We start from the raw sequence: 18586 nt of genomic DNA on the forward strand, positions 1-18586 counted from the left end.
TGCTTATGCCCTTAAATTCAGGAGGCAATTGCTAAACAAGGACTACTGGGAAATAGCTGACCTGAGTTCTGAGGTATTTTACACAACCAGTACACTGCTAACATACACACAGAAAACACATATGTGTAACTAACTTTCAGTAACATCGTCAAATAAGAAGGAATTTGTGAATACTGACAATGTCTTGCTCTGCATCTCTACACTCCCTATCAGGCTTTGTAACATACCATACACCACTTCTCAAGACATGAACCACTACATGTTCTGTATGGAAATACACAGAAGAAACTAAAATTCAACCAATACATCCTAAATGGTGGCTGAAAGTGTAAAACACATGTGTCACCTAGAAGCACTTCAAAGCAGCACAAAACTTTACTAAAGTAAATAAACAGCATGGAAGAAAATGGGTGTGTACACTGCCCTTAAGCAAGACTTTGGAGATGTGCATTTGAGGAGAATTAAGCAGAACATTCAAGAAATTAATGGTTCAATATGGTTCCAAATCAACTCAAGAAGAAAATTATACATAAAAATATGCAAGATATTTTGATTTAACAACTTTTTACTCCACATACAATTTGAAAAGCACTCTGTTGTCAAAGCACTTACAACTTCTAGTCTTTTGGCAAAGGCAATGAATATCGAACATCTGCAGGGCTGTTGTGAGTTCATGAACTACAGAAATAAAAAATATGCCTTCTTTTGGTAGCCTAGTTCTTATGTAAAAATCCAAAAATAATACACCCTAGTAACCACATCCACAAGGAACCAGATACTTGGCCCCAGAGTAAGACAGAGAAACATAGGGCTTATGGCAACTACCACTGCTAACGTAGGCTCCAGCATTTATGTTAGGATGAAATCAAGCATAGCAGAGCTCAGCCTTTCCAAATCATGCCTTGGTTGGGGAGGAGGTGGAGGATTCTGTGTCAACGTCTTTAATAAAGCAGATGTGACTCACTGCACTCTTGTTTCAAACCATAAACGGAGGTTTCTCTTCTTTCTCTGAATTACTGGCAGCAGCACTGGGGGCAGTAGCACTGGGCAGCAATCCTTCATAAGTTTTTGCTCAGTACAATAATTTCAATTAAATTATATTATTTGATACTGAAGTTTTGTTACACAAATCCTGACTTTAGTTTGTCTCCTTAATACCTTGCATCCTTATTCACCTTATCTTCTTCAGGTACTGCTCATAGAAAAATATGGAACCAATTTAATCAGTATATCATCTCCATCATTCTTCCTAAAGCTGCATTTTCTTTCTGGTGAAGAACACATTTCGTTTATAAGTGTTGTTTCCATAAAACCAAGCAGTTCAAAATATCTTTGTTTAACATACTTTTAATATTGAAAGCTTCTGTTAGGTCATGTTAGAGCTTGAGTGTTGCATCCCGGACATTGGGTTTAGATCAGGGTTCTGATGTGTGTTAGCAGATTCTGTGTTCCCTGATTTATCCCCCGGGTTTCCCCCCCTGTGGTACCAGTTCCCGGGCTGCCTTACCATGCGTCCCGGCTCCCATACCCCCTGTCCCTGCCTGTGGATCCTTCCCTGCCGTTACCCCTCCCCCGCGGCCGGGGCCGCCCCGGGCCCTGGCACCGACCCTGCCGTGCCCTTATTGGCTGCCCCTGGGCCCCAGTGCCCTACTGTGTCCCTACTGGCTTCCCCAGACCACGGGACACCCCCCGCTCCACCCCCGATAAAAGCCCCACGTGCCTGGGGCCGTGCAGCCATATTCCCCAATACAGGGATTGGGAGTGCACCCATAAAATGCTCTCAGCTCCTGCCGCGGGGAATTTGGTCCTTCCTTCACCCCCTTTATCGAGGTCCCTTGCGTGCAGTGGTAGAAGTGGCCGACCCACCTTCCCAGAGCGCGCAGCGCCCGGGAGCAGCGGCGGGACCGGGACTGGAGGAGCTGCGGTGCCCCGCCAGGCACGGCAGCTGCTCCGGAACCGGAAGAGACAGAAGAATGCCACACTTGAGGCTATTTTAATTATTATTACACAGATGAGTAAAAGGAATTTTTCAAACACTTCCTTGCATCTTTCCTTTTCCCATTTAAATTACTCAACCAAAATTCAGTAATAGTCCAGTAGAATTTCAACACCTTGTAGCCCTATAGTGGCCTGCTCAATTATTTCTAGAAATATCCTGGAAAAGAATTAATGCCAAACAGTGCTCTTAAATTTGCAACATTCAAATGCTGTACTTGAAGTTAGAAATTTAGAACTTGCCTTATTTATATTTCCCTGCCAAAATCCTGCATTCAGTCCCATGATGATTTCTTGCTTCATGTGAGCTTTAATTATAAAGTCAAGAGGAAACTCCTATGTAAGTAGATTCTCTGCTTCAAGGGTCAGACTATGCCAAGTGTATCCACCATTTGTGTGAATTCTATGCACTGTCCTGCTCTCTTGTGGGAGGCCTGTTTTCTCTGCAACCACTTTTCTATGGTTCCAGTCTTCCAACTACACCCTTTTATATTTTTGGGCTGTCAATTCCACTGCCCCATCCTTTGTGCCCTGAAACTGACTAGAACATCTAAGCTACACTCTAGCAAATTCTGATAATCCAAATTTCAAAGCTGAATTTTCCATTGACACAAGGTGAATTCCAATAACAGTCAGGGTTGGGGGGCAGAAGTGGGTAACCAGCATTACGCTTCAATTCGGGATGTGAGCCAGCGTCACGCAGGGCTTGTCACACAGAGCATATATCTGTGCACATGGTACCCACAGACCAAAAGATCCAAACTTCAGACTCTAAAAAACAAACCTTGAACTCAAAAAACTCACTCCAGAACTCTCATGCTCCATGTCACTCAGACCAACCCACTTTCATTTGAGACTACTTGATGAATAAAATAAATTTGACAAATACTATATGCATATATTACAGGTTTTACTTTTCCTATATTTACTTTTAAAGTAAAAAATATTGAAAATACAAAAAGAATTAGCATTTATACTGCAAACATTAACTTTCCTCTCACTTAGAAATGACACTTGACCATTAATATCCATGCAAATATTTTCATTTTGATAAAATTAAAATTAAGACAGAATAGAAATGTCACAATTTTTCATACTTTATTCTGTAGACATAGACCATGATGTTGCTTGCAAAACTCCTTAAAAATTAAACAGTGCAAACTACTGCAAATTTAAGCACTGTCAAAAAAGAACCTTTTATTTCCATTATAGTTTGGTGGAAACTGGAATATTCAGTGAAAAACAGCTAAATTATTCCTGAGAGACATCTATGTCCCTATAAATAGAATGCTGTCTTCTGAAACTGTCATTATTTTCTCATTTGAGAAATAGACTGCAACTGCAGCTCTGCAGATATACAATGCTATTCTATATAGAACACTTCTATCCAATATTATTTGTTGAAAAGGTTATGGGCAGCAGATACAACCAGTACTAGTGTTCAGCTGTGCTGTATTAAGTGCTGTATATAGTGTATATAGTGCTGTAATAAACTGTGGGACGAGGTTGCAGAAATGCCAATTAGAAACAATACTATTATTTTAAGCTGAAATTTTGTAGAGTCTTCAGAGATTCCTAAAACCCTTCATTAAAAAAAGGGAAACTATGTTAAAGAAATGAACCTCACTACATCAAAAACCACAATGTTACAAAATTTACACATAAGCACGTTTCTTGCTTGTACTGATTTTGATGCATGGACTAACTGAAGGATCCCACTTCAATGCTTTGCAAAAGGTGATCTGTCTTACATAGAGCACACAGATAAACTACTCAGAAATATCAGGCGTGCATTCATTCATTTCCTGTGTTCCCCCATCCAGCATTTAACCAGCCTAAATTTATTTAAAATTTTAGACTGCTGAAGCCCTATAGCAAGCAGAAGATATCCTTGCAGCTTTTTTCATGGATGCTCATCAGTAATGTCCAAGTGTTTCACAAACATTCCACAATTCATTCACAGTCTTACCGGATTACAGGATGAGAAAGCATTATTATCCCCATCCAGAGGCTGGAAACAAAGGGGCTTACAGGAAGCCACAGAAAACCACAGCAGAAGGGCCAGAACGAGAAGCATGGGAGCACACAGGTGTTCCTGTGTATCCGTCCACATCTCCAGACTGTACTGATCACTGCCAGAAGTGGGATGTGACTCTTACTGCAGTTCACTTACTTCATACACCCAACACCAAAAGGCTCAATGAAGACAACATAAATAAGAAAGCACACATCTTTCCTGGCTACAGTCCGCCTTGTTTTGGGTTGTGCTTATTAGCGTGCAAGGCTACCATCACAGAGCCAGAGACACAGGCTATTCCCTGTAGCCTTGTGTGTATTAGTTATAACGTTTCTTCTTTTCACAGTGCTTCACAGAACCACGAAACAGTTGAGCATGGAAAGGAGTTCTGGAGATCATCCAGTCCAACCCCTTGCCCATGCCTCAGCTGGAGCCTATTGCTCAGGACTGCATCCATGTGGTTTTCGAGTATCTCCAAGGACGGAGAGACGCTCCACCACTTCAGAGAAACCTGTGCCAGTTCTTGGCCACCATGATAAACTGTTTCCTCAGCAAGGCTGCTGATGACATCAAGCTGACAGTGCAGCTGACGCTCCTGAAGGGTGGGATAGCATCCAAAGGGACCTGGACAGGCTCAAAATGAGGGCACAAGGGCTTGAGATGAAGCTCAAAAAGATCAAGTGCAAGGTGCTGCACCTGGATTGGGGCAATTCCCAGTATCAAACCAGGTTGGAGAATGAAGGGATTGAAAGCAGCCCCAAGAAGAAGGACTTGGGGGTGCTGGTGGATGAGAGGCTAGACATGGTTCAGCCATGGGCATTTACTGCCCAGAAAGCCAAATGTGTCCTGGGCTGCATCAAAAGCAGTGTGGCCAGCAGGGGAGGGAGGGGATTCTGTCCCTCTGCTCTGCTTTGACGAGATCCCACTGCAGTGACCAGCTCTGGCATCCCAGCACAGGAAAGACAAGGACCTTCTGTATCAAGCCCAGAAGGGGGCCACAAAGATGACAAAAGGGATACAACATGTCTCCTGAGAGAATTGGGACTGTTCAGCTCGGAGAAGGCTTTCGTACCTGAAGAAGGCCTACAACAAAGTTGGAGAGGCATTTTATACCGTGACTTGTGGAAATAAAATCAGAGGCAATAGTTTCAAACTAAAAGAGTGAGTTTAGTTTGGGTATTAGGAACAAATCCTAATTTGTGGGACTGATGAGGCACTAGAACAGGTTGCCCAGAGAAGTGGTGGATGTCCCACTCTGTCCCATACTCTGAACCTCAAGTTTGAAGGTGCTGGAGCTGTTCAACATAAAGAATTAATCCTTTTCATAACAAAAATATTAGGCACTGTTTGATTACCACTTTACAAAAAGATGTTGCTACTGTCAATTGGCAGTTTTCTACTATACTTTCTTCTCATAAATGAAAATAATTAGATCATTTATTCAAGACCACATGTGGCAGAAACCAGGCTTAGCTTGCATTCTTGTGCAGCATCCAGTGAACAGTGTTCTTTTTCCTTAGAAAGGTGTCAAGGACAGGAGTAAGATACACTTCTTTTAAAGACTTGTTTGATGAAAGATAAGAGAATATTTTATTTAGTTCAGTTTAACCATTTATTTAGAAACAAAATATTTTCTTGGCAGACAAGTAAGCTCTAGCATCCCACCACACTGAAAAGCTCGGTTTCACCTTACTCCTCTACAGCATCTCTCATGTCACAGTAACAAATGAGAGTCTATTTTGTATTCCTCTTTGTCTGACAGTACTGATTTTATGTGAAATATTTTTTTGGCATGAAAAAAAATTGCACTAACTAATCCTTTTATGTTCTAACTTTTAAGCCATGTTTTCTCCCTTGTCTTTGTTAAATAGCATGGAAAGTGCAGAGTGAAAGAATTAGACGCTTTACAGATGTTTTCAGACTATATCCTTAGATACAGATCAATTAGGTTTTTTTGGTTGGTTGATTGGTTTTTAATGCAGATAGAAAATAAATTTCTGCATAAAAAATTTACTAAAATCTGATGTGCGACTATACCTATTGACAAACTTCACTCATACAATAGAGTACCCTAATAAGAAGGTTCCCTGACTTCATTTTCAAGCAGATGGAGTAACTTAACAATTAATTTGACAAATCAAAAATAACCCTTACTACATAAACTAAAAAAAAATCCCCAACAACAACAAAACCCTCACAAACCAAAACAAGAAACTCTTAGCAGTGCAAGGACCCTCCTTGAAATGTTGAAAAAACATACACATTCCTTCTCTTAAAAAGAATTCCAAATCCTTTTAACAGAGTTGGATTGTCTTTTATATACTATAGTGACCTTACTGTTTTTGTTTATATTTCTTATAATTTATATAATTTCACTTTTTTCCACCCCGTGATTATGCTCTAGATTCAATGTTTTGATACAGAACATTTTAAAACCTCACTTTCCAACATTGCTCCTTAACCCAGTCTCTCATCTGGATTTTAACACTTGCAAAATGTATGACCTGGATATGATGGCTCTTTAAGGCTGAACTTAACAATCAAATTTGGAATAGGGACTATAAAATTAATTTTTGGGACTGGAAATTTGCCAGAAATCTCTCTGACACTCTATTGCCCTTTCCATAATTCCTTACAGAGGGGAATTAAATAATGAGACAGTCAGTTAAAACTCCATGGAAAAGCAGACTACCTCAGTACAAAGAATAAGGGATATACACCCAGATGCAGAGCATCCACCAACAATGCTGCAGGAGGCATGAAGTGGGCATGCAGTCGTGAGTTTATGTCAGCATGTGTAGGCGTATCCATGACAGTGAAATCTATAGAGGACAGTTAAAAATAGCCGTGGAAACAGATGAAAGCAGACTTCAGCATGGTTTAATAATCTGTCCAGAAGGCTTGGAAAGCCCTCTCTTAAGTCTAGCTTGGCATGTCTTCATATCGCATACAGATCAAAGCAATTACACAGCTGTCTGCATGTCCTGCAATCACACCACTCGATTGCAGTGTAGGCACATCCAGAAATAGTGCTACTGTAGATATGTTCATCTAAAAACTGCATTTGCAAATAGCAAAGCCTGGAAGCATACTGTAAAGCATATGGGACTTGATGAGGAACATATGCTGGAGAGTGTCCATTTTGCTAAATTCCATTAGCTGGAATTGTGGAGGGCTTCCCTTATACTCCTGTACCATGCATTGGTTGGCCTCTCCTGTGGGGATTCACAGAGTCAGGCCAGATTAACCTGAACCTTCAAGGACAGCAATTCACCCAGCTTTACCATCTACAGAAGAGACACCATACACTCTAAAGGCAGCTGGGAGAAACCTTGTGACGTGTAAACAGCACTCATTCCTCTCCATTCCAATGCAGTACCAATGCTGGGTTCTGAGCCCCTGACCCAAGCAGGCATATTAGCTACCTACTGATTCAAGGATAGTAATTTCAGAAGAACATCAAGACACCAACACCTTTATCTATCAGTACTGCTAACAGGGGCAGGACTTACTGTGATGCAGAAACCCAGAGCTGATAAAACCCCTCAAATTCAGGACCTCCTCTCCTCCAACAGTGGTTTGCTGCATGGCAGCAACACTACAACTCCTTTACTGGCTCTAGCCTCTACTGGCTACAAAAAACAAACTACAACAAACACTACATCCTCTCAAGGATCGCTTACTACCTTTTGTCCAGCAAGTCACCAAAGGGATGCACGTATGTTCTTAAACCGTCTGCACAGTGAATGAATGATTCACTCTGAGGAGATTTTGTGTGCATTTTGCTAAATCACAACCAGAAGACAAGTTAAGAAGGAATGCAGTTATTCAGCATATTTTGCTGCCTTACCAGGAGAGTATAAAGACACACAAGAGCTAATGTTGATTCAGACAATTAAAGACCTGGTAGGAATTGGATCACAGAAGCAGGGATTACATACATGCCAGTTTACCATGGGAAGAAGCAAGCTAGTGAAATACATAAAGTTTTGGGTGCAGGGATAAACATTCTGTGCTGCTGCCTGTCTCTTTGTGGAAACCCTAAGCACATGCACAGTTGTGCTCCAATTAGTTGTCTGGACCTGAGCATCTCAGCACCCAAGCAGCATAACCTCCACTCACCAGGCAGCGCCATTCCAGCAAATTCTGCTAAACTGGGAGAAGCTGCTGACTCCATTGAAGAGATGCCCTGCAGACACCTTGACAAATTATAAGGCTGGGCAATCACCATTCATATGAAGCATAACAAGGGCAAGAGCCCTGCACCTGGACAGGGCACTCCAGCTGTAAGGACAGACTGAGAGGCTGAAGAAGGAATTAAAGGTCCCATGAAAGAGGATCTGGTGGTTCTGATCAAGAGCAAGTTGACTATAAGTCAACAGTATGCCCTGGCAGTCAAAAGGCCCAAACACATCCCAGGGTGCATCAAGCATATGGAAGAATTCCTCTACGTTATAAATGTGAATTTGGTAACTACACGAGCGCTACTCTCAGTTCTTGCCAACAAAAGAACAACACCCCACATCCTGGGGTGCATCAGGGACAGCATCACCGAACTGGCCAGGGAAGGGATTGTCCCTCTCTGCTCTGCTCTGGGGCAGCCTCACCTCCAGTGCTGGGGGCAATTTTGGGCACCACAACACCAAAAAGACATTGAGCTGTTAGAGAGTGTCCAGAGGAGGGCCATGAGGATGAAAGGCCTTGAGGTAAAGCCGTGTGAGGAGTGGCTGAGGTCACTTGTTCTGTTCAGGCTGAAGGAGACTGAGAGGAGACCTCACTGCAGTTACAGCTTCCCCCTGAGGGAAAGAAGAGGGGCAGGCACTGATCTCTTCTCTGTGGTGACAGTGACAGGACCCAGGGAAAAGGCCTCAAGTTGTGTTAGGGGAAGTTTAGACTGGATATCAGAAAAAAGCTCTTCACACAGAGGGTGAAGGTTCTTCACCCAGGGGAGTGGTCACAGCACCAAGCCCATCAAAGTTTCAATGTTAATGACAAGTAAATAATTAGTGATGTAAGTGTAACTCATTTTCCCAGTGATTCCATTCTGTAACTCGAGGTAAGTTTTTGGCCATGTCCTAGCAACAAGCACAACTATTGTGCTTTATCCAGAGCTCAGCATGTGAGTTGGCAAAATGGTAATATCCTAGATATTAACATAATTTGGACACATAACTGAAAACTCTTTCCATGTAACAAGAGGACAAATGAGTACACTTATACTTAACACAATAGAATGTGGGTAAAGGAATATGACACAGCTTATTTACTTTACTAGCACTCTTCTGCTTCTGTGTGTGGTATATTTTCAAGATTATATTTTGCTTCATTTTTTTTGGCCCTTTTTTTTTTGTTTGCTTTTAAAAGCATCTTTGAGACAGCTTTTACAAATATTCAAATAAGTGTCTCAACAGGCTGACAACTTCAATATTTAAAGTCTTAAGCCCATTCAAAAGCAGCTCATGGGATCTTCATAAATGTACTACTGTGATTCAACTGGAACTGACAGCATAGCATAAAAAAGGCAGAATATTTACATCTGAATTTTAGTTAAAGAGAACATGAGGAATGTACATGCACATATAAGCAATTAAAGGTATTTCCTAACTCTATAAGAAAAAGAGGCCAGTCACTATGGCAAGATCCTGCAAAAGAACTACATGGATGAATACCTGCAGGGAACCACAGCTCGAAATCTCAATCACATGCACGTCCCTGTCATGCACATCACAGATTCACAGAATGGCTGGGGTTGGAAGGGACCTCTGGAGATCATTTAATCCAATCCCCCTGATAAAGCAGGCTCACCCAGAGCAGGTTGCACAGGATCATGTCCAGGCTGGTCCAGGAAGGAGACTTCATAACCTCTCTGGGCAGCTTGTTTCAAGAAAGCTATGCAGCACAGCCTGGTTTTTAGTCACAGATGCAAACAAGTTGGTTAAAATGGGGGGGGGGGGGGGGGGGAGGGGATTGAAGGGAAGTGCTAAGTTCCTTATTAGAATTTCATTTTAAATGGAAAGTTCCAGATTGATTCAGTAACAATAAAACAGAACGGGGGAGAAGGGGGAGGACTTATATATAAGATACGTAAAACTATGCTTTTTTTATCTGGTATAAACAAAAAAAGTGCCAGCAATTTGACTGTAAACAAGAACTGAGGAGGAAATTGAACCGAAAAGGAAATGATTACAGCAAACCTCACAAACCTCTTGCTATGTTTTAACTAGAAAAAACACTTTTAAGCACTGCTTCATAATTCTTTATGAAGTGCAAATCAGCCATATTCATATTCAAAATAAGGAGTGTTTTTGTAAACACTCCTTAACACACAGGAAAACATACCTACTGTAAAGGATTGTCCCGATTGCCAAACTATGACAGCTGAATTGTACTTTTCTTTGATAACTCTAAGACCTTCAGACCTCTGAGTCACTTGGAGCTTTATTGTAGAAGAAGAAACCAGTTCCACCTTAGACAGGTAAATAGCAAATGGTATTTCTACCACAAAAATTAATTAATTATTTCCCCCCCTCAAGTTTAGAACTGTCTTAGGGACTTAAATCAATAAAGTATCTGATGCATATGTTCTATCTTCTTGTTTCCAATGGTTCCACTGTGCATATAAATCTATTGTAGAACCACATTTGTATTTAAAGAGAAATTCCCTTGTGTTTACTATGCACCTGCTCCATGTAAGCCTATCTTTAAGAAACAACAGATCTGCCAGAAAAAGAGGGAGCTCAGACACAACACTACTCCAAGTCCCCTTGCCAATTATCTAAGCACCATTTCCTTCAGTTTAGTTTAGTTATGGTCCTATTCAGACAAGAGTTGAAAAGAATTACTATTTGCCCTTCCAAAATCCAATGTTTCTCAAGTTTTTCTAACATACTTTTCATTTTGACAATGATCATATAGATTTAAACTGTAAAAAAAGCACTGTATTTGCTAAGTAACACAAAGTAAAGCAGTGGCAAATAGATTACTTACAGATTTGCACATGAAAAATATAAACTTTGTTTTACTTGGCATCAATTTTAATTATCATGGCTGCATAAGGAAGGGTGAGAATATTATCCTCTTGACACCTACCTGAAAAGAGATGCAGGTTTATTCCAGTAAAACTGAAATAAAAAATAATTGTTCCCTGCCTCCTTAGTCATGATTCATGGGTTGCCTCTTGAACTTCATGCACAAAATCAGAGACAGACAAGGGTACAGATAAAGCTCTGATACACACCTCATCTAGTCAGCTGAAATGTTTAAACACCAGGTGAGGGAGATAACTTGCTGCATCCCACAAAGGCTGCTGAACCTTTGTTCAGTCTTTGTGCTCATGAGGTGCAGCATCACTGCTTCATGACACCAAACTATGTGCAAGGACCATCATTCCTGCACCACTGCCAACAGGACTTTTGCGCTGCTGTCTGTGACAGATGAGCCACCCCACAGGGCTGCCTCTGGCTGCCTGCTCCCCCTTTCTTGCCGGCATATCCGGCACGTAGAAGCAGCGCTACTTGTGTGTCTCCATTTCCGAGGACAGAAGCTACAGAAGCTGCAGCAGGGCTGCCATGCTTTCTCCTTCCTGCTTCTAATCAGACAAGTGTCCAAGGACAGACATATTGTGAAGTAGGTACAGGTCTGAGACATCCTGGAAGAGGACTGTGAGAAAGAGAGCTGTGCCAATGCAGGTGGTATTCCACCTCAGGTGTGTGTGGGATGAACTCTTCTTGCACCTATGGAGTCCACATGGGAACAGATTTCAGGTGCCAGAAAAAATGGACAATTGGGAAGCAGAGGGACACTTCATAGTTTTTCAAGTTCTGTTGATGCCCAGTCAAGAAACAGTTACAAAATACCTGATATTTGGGATCATGGTTTTGCAATTATGAAAAAAATGACTTATCGCTTATTCACAGTACTCCGTGAAGGGACTGAATCTTCAAGGGTACCTTCAGTCACCTTGTCCAAGCAGTCTAATTTTACATGCAGCTCTTTGTAAACTTGGAAGTTGGCCCCAAAGAACTCATGACATACTTACTTTCCATGTTGCTGTCATTAGAGAAAAAGATAGTAAGACAAGCAGCTTCTAGCTAATGTAAGCTACTATCTTCTAGAACTTCCCTACCTGAAAGACTGCCCAGCTCCTTATACCAAAATGACACTTAAAAGCATTTCGAGTAGCCTGCACTGGACTGCTTGCTCAAAAAAAGAAGGAGATTTTTTTTTAACCAGTCTCCTTGAATTTGGAGGTAATTCTGCATTGGGCCAGTACTCTGATGTAGTTTTATTTTACTCACTTTTTCAACAAGCTGCAAGTTACACACATGCTTTCTGCAGCACACTGAATCAATGACACAGACCAGAAATCACAAACACGTGAAAAATAAGTGAACTGCCAGTTTAAGACAGTGTAAGTGACTGTATTAAGCAGAATGGCCAGTCTGCACAAGTCAGTCTTATACCACATACCCCTTACAAAGGGAGCCTTTTCATTACAGGCCTTTTCACACATGGGCGAAAGTGATGAGGCAAGTGTCTCACTGACTACTGAACAAGCCAAATTCTAATTGTTTCATTCAGATGAAAAGTGCTTCTCACTGTGTTTGAACTACCTCTTGAGCAATCCCCAAAGCCTGCTCTTGCAACCAGCTTACCTGCTAAATCTTCAAAATATGGCTCCAGTTTTCTACAAGGCATATTTGCAGGCTTAGCAGTATGAAGACTGAAGGGGTTTACCAAGTTCACCAACCATGAGCTCACCCATGAGCTAATTGCAGAGGATTTTAGGGTGAAGAAACTCATGTTTATGGGTGGTAGTAAGGCAACAGGTCATGCTTTTTATGGCTTGCTGGAAGCACACGTAGTGCACATAACTCCTATATTCAGCAAGGGCAGGACACCATTAAAAGTCTGCTACAGCATGCTACACAAGGCTAAATGCATGCACATCATTCAATATAATTTCTGGCTGCAGGATCAGTGCTATTTGCATAAAATACAAAATTATTTTGATTTCCCAATGGTATGATTGTATATATTTCTTCAGACATTTAAATAGCAGAAAAGGGTCCAACAGTCAAGTGATTTGCTTCACTTGATTTCACTTCAATTTCAACTCAATAATTGAGTTCACTTCAATTATTTTTTAAAACATTTTTTCGGCTACCTTTTGCTGTTAGAATGCTGAGGTATAAAACGAGGCTAAGATTTTCCATGGAAAACACAGGCACTAGCAGTTTTTTGGTGGGTTTTGGGGTGAGGGGACTTTTTGAGGACCAGTTGTGACTGATTAATATCTTTGCAAGAGATGTGGCTTTAAGCCAACCATTGAAAGTGCTCTGAGATGATAACACTGACAATGAAGACTGAGATGCTTTAGGTGCTGGTTTGTATCCAGTACCATCAGAACCTGATTCTCGAGCTCTTCTTTATATAAATTACATCTACTCACATTAAGCGCTCATTGATGCGGGTATGAAAAAGGTTTGATCCCTGCTGCTGCAGAAACACGATTTTGGTCTGACCCAAGTGTAAGCCTTGGAGCATGTTTCTACCAGACAACTTGGCATTTGTTTCCCCCCAGTTACAAACATGAAACTCCTACTTGATTTTCTTCCAGATTTCGGCTCGCCCGGCGGGACAAGAGGGTGCTGACGGCTGGGTGCCCGCCCGGACGCCCGGCTCCGAGCAGAGCAGCGGCAGATCTGCGGTGGCGGCGAGTGTCAGCGGCTTACACTGCGCTACCAGGGCTTCGCGGCGGCACTTCGCGCGGCTGACATCACGTATGTGCTCAGCCCCAGAGAAAACCCCCGCGTTCAGCCCTGATTTCATGCGGAAAGCACTTCCCCGGGGCGGGCTGGCGGGGACTGGGGCCGGGGCTCGCCCCCCGCCGTCGCTCGCTCCCGCCTGCCGCCCGCGTCTCCCGCCGCCCGGCAGCCCCGCTCCAGCGCCCCGGGAACGCCTCGGCGGGGGAAGCGCCTCCAGAGCCATCCGCACCCCCGCGGGGCACCCCGGGCTCGGCTCCGCGCCCCTTCTCCCGCCGCCCCGGGGGCAGCGCTGTCGGCGGCAACAAAGCCCCCGTCCGCTCCGCTCCCCTCTGCTCACCTCACCCCTGCGCTCCGCTCGGCCGCGGCCGTTCCACGGCAGCCGGGGTGATGGAGACGAGGAAAAGACCCAGGTGCCTCTCGGCTGCCGCCCCCCCGCCACTCCCCGCCGGTATAGGCAGTGCTCCGGCAGCAGCCTGGCTCCCGCTGCCCCGCCCCTCCGCCCCTGCCCTGCCACCAGGCAGCGGCCGGCAGGAGCGGGAGGGGGAGGAGGAGGAGAGGGAGAGGGAAGGAGGGAGGCAGGGACGGAGGGAGGGAAAGGGGCGGCTCCGCCCGGACTTGCTGCGTCACAATGCCGGGGGCGCTGCCACGTGATTGGCGCGGGGCGCGGGGCGGGGGCGCGAGGGTTGCGGGGGTTGCGCGGATCCCTGCGCTGGGGCGGCCGCAGAGGCGAGAGCGGCGGGAGCGGCGGGCCGGGGCCGCAGCGCTGCCCCCGCCACCGCCGTCCCGTCACAGCCGTCCCGTCACAGCCGTCCCGCGGGTCCTGCGCGCGTCGGGAGCGATTGCCCGTGGCGTCTGAAAACGCTGCTCCGGCGTGTCCAATGCGAAGCGCGTGGCACGCCGCTGTACTAAAAATAATGGAAATGCAGAGCTCAGTGCCTGAAATGCCGAGTTCGATCCGCTCGCATCTGTTTAAAATAAAACTCCGTGGATTTGGGGGTAGATTTTTTTTTTTTTTTTTAATCTGCTGTAGAAGCTGGAAAGCCTCGCTGCTTCACTCTGTTCACAGGTTCACGAGGACAGAGGCGGTGGCATCCTGGTACGCCTTCCCATCGAGCTGGTCCCACTTGCCTTGGCAAGAAACTAGCGTTTTCTCAGACAGTGCCGCTAAATGTCCTTCTGCACCCCGCCGCTGCAGGAGCTCGATGAGCCGGGCAGAAACCCGCCGGCTGTCCCTCAGGCACTGCAGGGATGCACGAAGAAAAGGATCCTCCAAACAGCTTAGCCCGAGTAACATCTTGCCACCCAGGCACCTGGTGGCAGCACGAGGAGAGTAGAAAAGTGAACCCTTTGGCTGGGTTTTCCTCGTTGTGATTTAGCCTATTTTGTTTCCCCCTTACTTTTCATAGGCACATTTTCCATCCTGTCTCTTAAGGTGTATCCCTTTATATACCTTTCCACCTTCCACTGCTTTTGTGTGCTTTTACTTTTCAAACACAGAACATTATACATTTCATTTACTCAGATAAGTGAGGAGTGCAAAAGCCCGCAAGATGCAGAAATTTAAGTGAATTTATGCTAGTTTGGCATTGTGGAAAACTACTGCCCACAGAACACACAGAACACGCTCAGCATTACCACAAGCATGCCCACATCAGTCAGCACGTAGCACTGCTCTGGACAAGTGTCTCTGGGGAAAATGCTTTAGTCTCCAGCTAAGTAGGTCTCTGTTCTTCCTGTAGGGATTTCTAGTGAAAGTGCCTGAACTCCCCTACTCCCCCCATTTTAATTCTGCTTAGCTGAGTCAGTCACACAGACACAGTCATCAGACAGTACCAACCTTGAGAAGCTTGTCATCTGAACCCAGCAACTTGGATATAAAAGGAAATATAGTCTTCCATGATAGATTACTTGGGCTATCTAGGAGCTGCATCATGCATTTTCAGCTTATTTAATATATTTCCCAGAAGTGGGAAGCTGTTATATTTTTTATTTTTAAATTACATTTTTAAGATTTGTAGAAAATAAACTTGATTATGAATTACAGTGATGGACTCTAATGTTTATGTGCAAAGCCAATTATATGGTGCAATATTATCTTAACCATCTGTGCATATTGAACGTGGAGAAAGGAGTGCTTTGGACAGGTCTTCTGCTTTTATGTCATTCTCTTTTAGGAAAATGATATTTGTGTACTGCATATTTCACACATGTATGTATATGGAGATTAGTAACCATTTGGGGTATTTGTAATGCACTTGATTAGGTGGTTTTATCCAGGCATGTTGGTCAGCTGTGTGTGATTAAATGGTTTGAAAGGAATGCAGGTCAGCTCCAGAATACAATGTCATATAGGAGTATGACCTGCCTGACAAACAGTGTTGATGAAAAAACAAAACCAAAAAAATCTTATTTTAATGTAGAGTCTATAAATACCATTGATATGCAAATACATTTTGTAGGATAAAAGCTTGCCAAGCTTCTTTGTGCATGTTATATATTAGTATCTCTATTAGCACTGATAACCCTGTTTGTGTATGTACTTCTGAAATCATTGCTCAAAATATTGTTTAAATAAGAAACGCTGATTAGGCTGTATGACTGTAAAATCCCTTAAATTACGATATATAACTTCAGTTCTTGTAAGAACTTCAGGATGGATTTTTACTGCCACTTATATGGCCCCATCATTATTTTTTGTCTAAAATAAAATCACAGAATGTTAGCTCTCTTCTTGCTGTGCGTGCAGATACAAACATTTGTTGAAATAGTAAAAAGCTTGTCATTGATAATCCTATTCCCAATGGAGTAAAGTGATTTAAAAATATGTTGCCTGTTGTTTTTCTCGTATGTCTCTGCATACTAGTGGTTTGTTGAACCTCGGTATTCCTACGTGGTGAAGCCAAGGCCAGTACTTGTGTCAACTGCAGAGTATGGCTGGATGCACATGAGAACAGACTGATATCTGGCCCACATCAAGGGCCCATGGCAGCCAGCAGCAATCACAGCATCTGTCAGTGATCACATACATTGACTTTAATGAACACAAGGCAAAACCTATTGCATCCTGGGTTTTAGGTTCAGATTTGGGGTTCTCAGATTTGGTCTTTGTTAGCTTACCGGTTCCATGTATCCTCGTGTATCCCCCATGTCCCCCCCTCCCATGGATGTTAGCCCCAGGCTGCCTGCCATTGGGTTTTCTCCCCTGCCACTCCTGTGACCACTCTCCCGTCCGTCCCCAGGAATTCCGTGTCCGTCACCTCATTTTTGCTATCCCACTCGCCCCAAAGCCCTGTGTCCGCCCCCGTCGTGTTCCTATTTGTTGCTGTGGCCACGTCACCACCATGGCATCTGCGCTCATTGGGTGGAGGGTTCCTGTCCTCCCCTGTCCCACCCCTATATCCCTCCGCAGCTCCCCAGCCTCCAGGCGAGATTCATCCATGCAAGGTTGGGAGCAGCCATGGCTTCTCCATCAAGGCTCCCGCAACCAATAAAGCATCCAGCCGCCATATGGACAGATTTGGATGAATTTCCTGCCTCTTTGTTTCCTTCCCTTGCGCTGACAGCAACACGTGACCAGCCCACCCCGGGGTGCAACCGCAGAAGCGCCCGGAAGTAGCGGCAGCACCGACCCCGATGAGAAGTCGAGGCGCCCAATCCGTGAGCTCAGGAGCCGACCGGGTCCAGGAAAAGTAACGCGCAGCCACTAAAACCCTCCATTGCTTTTGAAATTCTTCTAGGAGAGGAGTTTGAGACAGATTTAAAAGTGTGGTGCTTGGTGACACTACTCATGAAGACATGGCCACATTATCCTTAAGGCACAAAGCCCATAGGGACATTTCCTGCAGGAGATTTTTCTATTCCTATGCAGGACCAATGGTAGTGTCTCTATATATTTGTTCCTGGATATGTGCACCAGTCTTGTGAAGCAAAAGGTAGACAGGAACAGAAAGAAGGCAGCAGAAGCCTGGAAGAGATGAACCCAAGCAACATACAGTACGTTGTCATTTTTTCCAGAGCATTAAGGCTGGGAATCAGAGTTGTACAGGTAAGTCTAACAGTTGGTAACCTGTGAACTTCCAGATGGTGATCTAGGACTGCTGATGTATAATATCTCTACCAAGGAACATCACCAAGAGTATCATATTAGCAAAACCTAGCAATTACAATGTAAGAATATCTCCTGAAATAACAAAGAACAAGCTTTAGTACGGTCAAATGATGAACCATGATTACTCACAGTCATTCAAGGCAGTCATCGGGGCACTTCAATGTTCTCTTTCTTTAAAAAAAAAAAAATTACAAAGATTGAAAACACATTTCGCTTTGAGAATCAGTAAGAGCAACTACCATTTTTGAAGCATAACAGAATTTATCTACTGATTTCAAAAGAGTGAGTCCAAACCAGGTGAATTGTTCCTGGCTTCACCTTTCAGATTCTGAGTGAATGTAAATAGGACACAGATCAAGTCAACTTTGCATCTAACTTTCAAAAAGCATAATTCCTTTTTTTCCCCACCTTCAGTCTACCCTGCAATAAATATATAAAATATTTTGCTCAATTTGGAAGAAAACATTTTAATTCTTAGATGTACATAAGAATTGAGAAAATAATGGTATAGGCACAATTCTCTTAGGCTGAGAAAATGATGACAATATTTCACAGAGTGCTGGAAGTGATGACTTACTGTTTCACCTTGATTAAGACAAACACATACAAACATATGCTGATGAGTAAGTCGACCATCTGAGATTCATGGAACTGCTACATCTGAAGGAAAATTGAGACTACATAGCTAGGACTGCAATA

General features: G+C 43.5%; 1 protein-coding gene across 2 annotated transcripts in view; it reads right to left on the minus strand.

Moving 5' to 3' along the window:
* SNCAIP (synuclein alpha interacting protein) overlaps positions 1-14279 on the minus strand; it is a 96225-nt gene extending 81946 nt beyond the window's left edge. For both annotated transcript variants that reach the window (XM_054003922.1, XM_054003927.1), the window contains exon 1: positions 14117-14279. The gene's annotated coding sequence lies outside the window, so the exon portion shown is untranslated. The remainder of the gene's footprint in view (positions 1-14116) is intronic.
* Between the last annotated feature and the right edge of the window lie 4307 nt (positions 14280-18586).

Source organism: Vidua macroura, chromosome Z (genome assembly GCF_024509145.1).
Source record: "Vidua macroura isolate BioBank_ID:100142 chromosome Z, ASM2450914v1, whole genome shotgun sequence".
In the NCBI taxonomy this organism is placed as follows: Eukaryota; Metazoa; Chordata; class Aves; order Passeriformes; family Viduidae; genus Vidua; species Vidua macroura.